The 9,374-nt window shown below is 39.7% G+C and overlaps 1 pseudogene; it reads left to right on the plus strand.

Annotated features, from left to right (window-relative positions):
* The window catches only part of LOC101416388 (DNA-directed RNA polymerase III subunit RPC4-like), a 35,960-nt pseudogene extending 29,801 nt beyond the window's left edge, over window positions 1-6,159 (plus strand).
* The last annotated feature ends 3,215 nt before the right edge of the window (window positions 6,160-9,374 follow it).

Genomic DNA, 9,374 nt, shown 5'->3' on the forward strand with positions numbered 1-9,374 from the left:
ATAACAAAACTGATGGGAAAACCAGTCACATGCACATTTTCATATGCACAAAATAGTACACAAATATTTCTATTTATATAAAGTTCAAAATCTGGGAACATTATATTTTTTAAGGAGGCCCACTTAAATGGTAAAACTGTAAAGTAAACTGTGAAATTTCTATTGTGAAATAAGGATAGCACTTTAAGTTATGCATTCAGATCTTAAAATTACAAATATATACAAAGAAGAATATACCATGACAATTTTGATAGTTTTTGCTTCTAGTGTAAAAGGATGGAATTCTAATTAGAATAGGACAATATGGGAGGTTCTGAGGTGCTGGTAATTTTCTTTCACTGGAATTGAATAGCAGTTACTTGGAAGTTCTATTTACTCAATGCTTTTATGCTCCGCAATTAGGGAACCTAAATAAATAGAGCAGTGAGTGCTATACAGGATAGATAAGCCTCGCAAACCTGCGGATGTCAAGCTGACTTGTCAATTCAATGCAATTCCAATCAGACTATTAGTAGGGTTCTTTTAGGAATATGATAAGCCAATATTAAAGTGCATATGAAAAAAGCAAAGGATCAAGAAATAGCCACATCACTCACAAAGGAGAATAACAGATATCAAGACTTAATTTTATTTTACACCATGAAGACAGAATATGAACATACAAATAAATAAAATAAACTTTGCTTAAAACACAGGTGGCATTCCAGCTTATTAAAATTGAAGGAATTATTCAATAAATGTTTCCACAACAAAAATAATTATTCATGGGAAAAATCATGCTTATCTCAACATCATGGCATATACATAAATCAATTTCGAAGACACAAAAGTGAAAAATAACCACTAATTTTTTTGAACATTTTATGAAAATATGAGAATTGAAAAGATAGAATGGCTTTATGTCCTTTGAATAAAAAAGAATATCCTGAATTAGAATTTACAACAATGAAGCATATTCCATTAAAATAAGGATTTTTATTCCTATAAGACAGCATAGCAAGCCATGAAACTGGGAGAGATCTTCATAACATGTATTACTAATAATAAGTTTGTATCCAGAATATGTAAAAGTTCCTTATAGTAAAATTTTTTAGAAGTTAAACCTAATAGGAAAATGGCAAAGAAACACAAAAAACAAGACATGTCATGTAAGAGGAAAAAACACACAAACAAACAAATGTAGGACAGGGGTCCATAAACACAGCTTAGGAATTTCAATCTAATAGATGATGAAGAGAATATGATTTAAGAGAAGTGAGACTCGATAATGACACGCAGTCAATTGAGGTTGAAGGGTCAGATTCTATCAGTGCAGACAAAAGTGGAGCAATAATAACTCTTATCTATTCCATGTGGGAGTACAACCTGGTATAATGACCTAGGGCACCAATTTTCATGGACTGGAAAAGTTTAATATGCATTTATGTTATGCTCTGGCAATTCCACTTTCAAGTACTGAAAGAAAAATCTTACCTTTGTAGATCAGGAGACACACAGAAGAATGTTCATGGCAAATCTTTTGCAATAGCAAAATAAAAATAAAGAGGAAAACAAAGAACTGGAGACCACCAATAGAGGAATGAATATATAATGATCCATTCACAAAATAAAGCATCATATAGTTAGTAAAAATAAACTAATGAAACAATGCTACATGGAAAAATATTACATAATCTCATGTTATAATTTGGTGGAAATGATTGAAGAGAAAGGGAAAATTGATGATGCAGAAAGACAGCAGGATCTTCTTTTCAGTAAGGTAGTGTGGAAGGAAGGGGTTTATTGGAACAGGAATATTTTAGCCATTGAAACTGAAAGGAAAGCCAGGGTATATCTATATGTCTGTTAAGGCAAGCAGCTTAGAAGATATGGTGGCAATTATAAATGCCCATTTTATCACTTTAATGCAATGAGGTTACAATTTGGAGGAAAAGATCTGCAAATACAGAATAGAAATATGAATTGATTCAAGTATAATCTATTTCTGGCTGCTCTTGTTCCCACCTGCAGGACATTGCCCACTGCAAAGTCCTCCCTGAATAATTCTAGGCATCACCAGACGTAGTCAATGCATGCTTGTCAACAACCTTGTCAGTTTTTACTCAGCTCCAGCCATTTGTGTCCTCTTTTCAAGCATCAGTTCAGTTCTTACGTGTCCCCACTACATCTGCTGGGCATTGAGCATTTCGTGGGCACTCCTGCTCTTGCGTATGTTCTACCAGCTCTACCAGACACATCTTTTCTTAACTGCAGATGCCTTAACGCATTGGAAGTCTGATATGCTCTATGTTGAGTTAAAAAGTGCTTCTCTCCACTGTTGATTATACTGTGCTACTGTAAATAAAATGGTGTTATGCATGTCCCAATCAGTACCTCAAAGAAATTTTAGGGTAACCAATCTTTTACTTTTTACTGGAAGTCCCAGCTCATCTTCATTTTACTGAACTGTGTCCAGACATAAATTCAAATAGTGAATAATTTGAGGAGCACCTTATGTGCTGTGTCCAGAATATCTCTTATTTTGTGATGACTAAAGAAATTGCTATATCATGTTTGAAAAGCCTGATGCTCTTCCTTCCGAAAGAGTTTTCCCAGGGAGATGCTGTGACGTCTCTTGGTAAGGAAGTCCTGAAGGGAGGCCTGGACCACCTGGACCAACTGTAAATACAGCTTCAGCTAAGTTTAGGTGAGGCCTCCTGCTGTACAGGGGGTTTTTTAGGTACAATTGCTGCTTGGCATTTCATTCTGCAATAGTTATCTTGATGTTACTCCACTTACTAGAGTGGCTGGAGAAGATGTAATCCATCTTCCATTTCATTACTATCTTTCTAGCACACTTCCTGCTGTTCGGAAATGTCTTAGTTCAGCTTAGTGCACAGAGCTGCTGCAGTCACCTGGAAATACTGGGAGAAATGAAGGGGCTGGAAGGTCAGTCTCATGTGTGCTCCATTTATGTGTTCTCTCGAATTTTGATATTTCAGACCTGGTCCTTCAGGGCTCCTAAATCAAGCAAGTAAAAACATAAAGAGCAATCAAAAGTGCCAAGCACTCTACTGGGTGAAGTGGAGGCTATAAAGTATGAAGAAACAACAGTAAGTTGTAGCCTTGATTCACAGAAGCGCACAAGCTACTGATGGAGACTGACAGCAGATGGTGAAAAATGCCAGAAGCACAAGCTAAATGCACCTGGTGCGTTGTATAGGAATATACACTCTTTCTTGTGCAGATTTGGGGAATTTGATTCTGGCAGGAAGAACCTAAATAGAACTTATTTCACATCTACCCTATTCTGGCTTGGCAGTCACACAGAGGCAACAAGACCCAATCCCTCCTGCCGCAGGTGCAGGCCATGGAGCCACGCGCAGACTCGAGCTGGAACCCTGTGCATACACAGTGGAAGGGACACAGGTTCTCAGAGACCCGAAGGAGCAGCAGCTGAGGAGTGCCACATGCAAAGGCGCCTCCAGGGAAATGGTGCCCTGGGCAGAACTGGTGGCAAGGGGTGCCCAGACTCAACCCAGTGTCTGCTTACTGACCGCCTAAGCAAAACCACTCCTTTCTGAATTGACCGTGTCTGGCTCCCTGGGGCAGGACACCCAAACAAGGAAGAAGCTGGAGGCAGGACATCCTCACAAGGGAAAAAGGGGGGGGGGGGCACTAAGAACTGCTGTAAGACAGGATGGGTCCCAGAACAGAAGCCTGTAATGAAAAGGGGACCCTGAGTGAGGAAGATAATTTAAACTATAGGAGCTGGGAAGAAAGTTCTGCACAAAAACAAACAGATGGACCAAGAGCCCCAGAGAAGGAACAGAGGGAAGGAAGCTTTCTCCTGGACACGAAGCCATTGTCCAAGTAGGACAATCCTAAAATGGGTACTGCAAATCCAGGGCAAGAACCAGTTGCAGGAGAGCTGAGAAGACCTGGACTGTTAAACAAGGGCTCCACTAAAGGTCCAGAATAAGTTGAACCAAGCATCACAGAAGAGCTTTAACAAAAAAGACAATCAAAAATAAAATGTTAGATAGGAGGGGAGAACATCTTAAGAGTTAACACATACAAATAATCAGGTGTCCAGGTATCAGCAAAAATTACAAGCTATACTAAGAAACAGTAAGATATGGCTCAGCCAAGGAAACAAATTAAAATTTCAGAGTATACTCAGACCTTGGAACAATTAATCAAAAATTGCAAACAAATCCCCTAAATCAATTCAATGAGATGAAGGAAAATATGGATAGAAATAAACTATTTGTGGGTAAAGAGCTAAAGGATATTAAGAAGACAGTATGAGAACATAAAGTAGAATTAAAACGTTTAAAAAGGAGCATAACAGAAATAATGGAGTGAAAGGTGCTGTAATGGAGATTAAAGGAAGAATAAGTGAACAAGTAAAGAGGACAGTAGAAGGATGCAGTCCAAAAAAAGATAGAGAAAAGAATTTAAAAATGGGCAGTATCTCAGGACAAGAGTGACAGCGTGAAGTATACATACATATGCATCATGGGTGTGCCAGAAGGAGAAGAGAAGGGAAAAGGAGCAGAAAGAGTATTTGAGGAAATACTGAGCAAAAATTGCCCATCTCTTATGAAAGATATAAACATACATGTCAAGAAGGGCAAAGTACTCCAAATTCATTAAAGCCTAATAGACCTACCCTGAAGCACATACTAATCAGAATGTCAAATGCTGAAGATAAAGACATAATTCTGAAAGCAGCAAGAGAATAGCGATTTGTCATATACAATGAATATTCAATAGAAGTGCCGATTTCTCATTCGAAACCTGAAGAAGAAATATATTTAGGCTACTGAAGAGAAAAACAATCAGGCAAAAATTCTTTATCCAGCAAAACTGCCCTTCAAAAATGAGGGAGAGTTTAAAATATTCACAGATAAAAACCAAGAGAGCTCATCAACTGAAGATCCACCCTACAGGAACTGCTAAAGGGTACTCTGTATGTTGACAAGAAAGACAAAAGGGAGTGGCTTGGGCAATTGGGTCTCTAAGGAAGGAGACACCATGGGGAAGCTCAGCCCCCAGGAGGGCCCCAACCCCTTCTCTCTGGGGCCTGGGGCTTGGAGGCAGCCAGCAACCCCCTCACTCAGTGCTGCCTTCCTTCCATCTGTTCAAGGGACCTCATCTTTGGGGGAATCAAGAAGAAAATCTTCATCTTGAACATTAGCAGATGGAAGATTAAAGAAGAGCCCAAGGAATACGTGACGGTCAAAAAGGAGAAGTGCGAAAGGGACAGAGACTTGCAGCAAGAAGGGCATGGATGGGGTCAGGGTCATTCAGAAGGGATCCAGTCACACTCCATCTTCGAGCAAGGCCAAGCCGAGTTGATGAAGGAAAAAGGAGCTGGATAAGACAGTGGATGTGTGAGACATGGGGCCTGCTCTTACCATCAATATCACATAAGAGCAGAGGGAGATGGATGAGGAAACCAACAAATCCTGTGCATCCTGGAGAAGGGTGAGTTCGTCCATGACCACGGGCTGAGGAATGACCCTCGAAATCTGCCTGTGCAGCTGCCTCCGGCTCACTCAGGGCGACTTTCTAAGAAGAGAATGAAGAACCCGATGGTATGCCTTGGTGGGCTGGCCCCAAGGACTTGGAAGTAGATGTCCCTGTTTGTGAAGTGAAGGTGGAGCCATGAGATGAGGAGGAAGAAGCCAAGGAGAAGGCCCCTCCAGAGCAGCCAGAAAGACCTTGACCTCCCAACGGCCATATCTGTGGCTCAGGGAGTTGAGTCTCCCCAAGAAGGAAGAACTGGTTCCTTCAGCTGCCAGACACCCTTCCTGGCCAGCTGTCCACTGAGGACATGAAGCCGATCAAGACAGAAGTGCACAGTGAGGGTGGACAGATGGTGGTTTATAAGACAGCGGAAAGCAGAGAATACTTGCACCCTGGGTGACCTGACAGAGGATCGGGTTGGAAAACTGCTCATCCACAGGTCAGGCAGGATTCACAACCTCCTGGACAAGGGGTAATGTAATGGTGGGATGTAATGGTGGGAGCTTCCTGCTCTTTCCTGCAGGAGCTGGTGTCCATGGGCCTTGGGGACTCCAGGACAGGTGAAATAACAGTCCTGGGACACGTGGAATGCAAACGTGTACGTTTCCTGATTTTGAATCCTTCTTAGATCACAAACGCCAGTAAAATGAGCAGATGGAGGATGATGGTGGCAGTGCCCATGATTGCTGCCTGCTCCAGAAGTTTTGCTCTCGAATCTCTGAGCCCCCAGAAGGGATCTGCTCAGCTCAACTGCTCCAGCCTTTAGCAGCCAGTGCCCCAGTTTTCCCCAAAGGACTCACATGCCAAGTGGGTCCCTCCCACGGCAGCTGTGAATGGCACGATAAATACCCACAGTGTGAAAACTGCGTATTCTCACTCCTGGGAGATGTGTCCCTCCTTTTTATTTTTATATGTATATGTGTATATGTATATGTATTTATATGTATATGTATTTTTATATGTATCTCTTAAACTGCCTCCATCCTCCCAAGGTAGAGAGGAGAGGGACTGGGGAAAGCACAGGTTCTTTCTCGTGTGACCTTCTTGGTGCTAAGGGTAGATGTGTAAGGACAGCTGCTTCTGCTTTTGCCCTCTCCTTTCTCCTGAGAGACATAGTAGAAAGAGCAGGGGGTTTCAGGCTCTGAGACTTAGTACTCCATCCCACCTCCATCAGTTACACGTTGTGTGACTTTGGACCAACTACCCAGCTTTTCTGAACCTCATATTCCTCATCTGATGGAAATGAGAATGATACCAACCTCACACGGTTGGTATAAGCATTTAAAGGAATATTGTAAATGAAAACTCCTTGCACAAGGACAGGATATACAGTAGGGACTCAATAATGTTAGTTTTCTTAATGCAAAATAAAAGACGGGAGATACAGTCAAAGACAACTAACTAAATTTGCAAAAACATGGAAGAACATTGTTAGGATGCCTAAAACCCAGAATGACCTGAGAGCACATGCATTTTTAAAAAGGTGTTGATGATTATATTAAAATGATACTTGAACTAAAAAAACCTTCAAATAACATTTAAAAAAGAGTGACTTGGAGTTGCGTGAAGAAGTGGAGATCTTCAGTAAAGGCAACTAAAAGGGTAAATGTAAAACGAATAGTAGTGTGTTTTCAATATTAAAAACTACTTTTTAATTCCTGTAGAGTCAGGATACAATTGAACATTGATAATGGCATGCAAAATATAAAGATGTACTGTGGGACAAAAGCAATATACAGAAGAGAAATGGAGGGATAAAGGAACAGAGAACACATATGCTATCGAAGGCAACTTGGTATCATTTCAAAGTAGGATATTTGTGTCTTGGGTCACAAAGCAAGTCAGAATAAATTTTAAAAGATTGAAATTATGCAAAGCATCTTCTCTACAATGGAATGAAGCTGGAAATAATAGCAGGAAAAGAACTGGAAAATCAACAAATATATAGTAGTTATTAATATATAACACACTATTAAGTAATCAATGGGTCAAAGAAGAAATTACAAGGGGGACCAGTAAATATATTGAGAAGAATGAAAATGAGAACACAACATATCAATGAGAACACAACATATCAAAACTTAGAGGATGCCATGTAGGCAGGGTTCCAGAGGGAAATTTATATCCCTAAATGCTTACATTTTTAAAAAAAGCTAAAATCAATGACCTAACTGCACACCTGAAGGAACTAGAAAAAGAACAGCAAATTAAACCCAAAGCAAGTAGAAAGAAAGAAATAACAAAGATTAGGGCAGAAATAAATGGAATAAAGAACAATAGAGAGCATTAATAAGATCAAATATTTGTTCTTTGAAAGATCAATAAACTTGAAGAAAACCTTAGCTAGGCTGACAAAGAAAAAGAGAGAGAAGACATGAATAAATATAATCACAAATTAGAGGAGGGACAGTACTACTGATCCCACAGAAATAAAATGGATCATCTGTATTTTTGAACAACTATACTATGAACACCTATATGCCAAAAATTAGACAACCTTGGTGAAATGGACAAATTCCTAGAAACACACAAATAACCTAGAAGACCAATTTCTGTTATGAATATAGATGAAAAAAATCCTCAACAAAATACTAGCAAACCAATACCTAGCAGCACAATAAAAGAATTATACACCATGATCAAATGGGATTAATCCCAGATATACAAGAGTGGTTCAACACTAGAAAATCAATGAATGTAGTATATCACATTAACAAATTGAAGTAAAAACAACACACAATCATCTCAATTGATGCAGAAAAGGCATTTGACAGAATCCAGCATCATTTCTTGATGTCAGCACTTAGAAAACTAGGAAAAGAAGGAAACTTCAATAACGCAATGAACCCTATTTTAGACAATGGACTAGAGTTAATAATACATCTATAAAAATGTTCTTCTGCTAACTATAACAAATGTACCTCACTAACACAAGGTGTTAATAATAGGGTGGGTGGTATATTGGAACCTTTTGTTTTATATATTTTATGTAAGACATTTCTGCAAACCTACAACTTCTCTGAAAATATTAATTAAAAATGGTAAAATACACAGCCTGTCAACATACATGTATGTTTAATATGTTAAAAAATTATTTTTTCCAAAAAATTAGTGGTAAGAGTGACAATGATTTTTTGTATTTTTACAAAGCTCTTTAATGTCTGATTTAATAGAAAATACCTGGATTCTCATTTCTGTTTCTTCATTCAATCTGTTGAAGTACACTGCCTTGATTGAAGTACATGAAGAAAATCAAGTTTCAATCAGGTATGTATTTGGAAAAAGAAAGGAATATTTTGATAAACTTTCCAGATCATGATGAATGTGTTTCTTTGATACTACACCAACATTCAGCAATTTCCTTAAATAGTGGTTTCTTTTTTTTTTTTTTTTTAAAGACTTATTTTTATTTATTTAATTCCCCTCCCCTCCCCCGGTTGTCTGTTTTCTGTGTCTTTTTGCTGCGTCTTGTTTCTTTGTCCGCTTCTGTTGTCGTCAGCGGCGCGGTTAAGTGTGGGCGGCGCCATTCCTGGGCAGGCTGCTCCCTCCTTCGCGCTGGGCGGCTCTCCGTATGGGTGCACTCCTTGCGCGTGGGGCTCCCCTACGCGGGGACAACCCTGCGTGGCAGGGCACTCCTTGCGCGCATCAGCACTGCGCATGGCCAGCTCCACACGGGTCAAGGAGGCCCGCGGCTTGAACCGCGGACCTCCCATGTGGTAGACGGACGCCCTAACCACTGGGCCAAAGTCCGTTTCCCAAATAGTGGTTTCTAATGGTTAGTTAAAATGTGAAATCTGAAACCTCATCAGTTAACTTTTTGTACTCTTACTTTAAAACAAATGACCTCTCTCAGGAAGCTA

Source organism: Dasypus novemcinctus, chromosome 27 (genome assembly GCF_030445035.2).
Source record: "Dasypus novemcinctus isolate mDasNov1 chromosome 27, mDasNov1.1.hap2, whole genome shotgun sequence".
Taxonomy (NCBI): domain Eukaryota; kingdom Metazoa; phylum Chordata; class Mammalia; order Cingulata; family Dasypodidae; genus Dasypus; species Dasypus novemcinctus.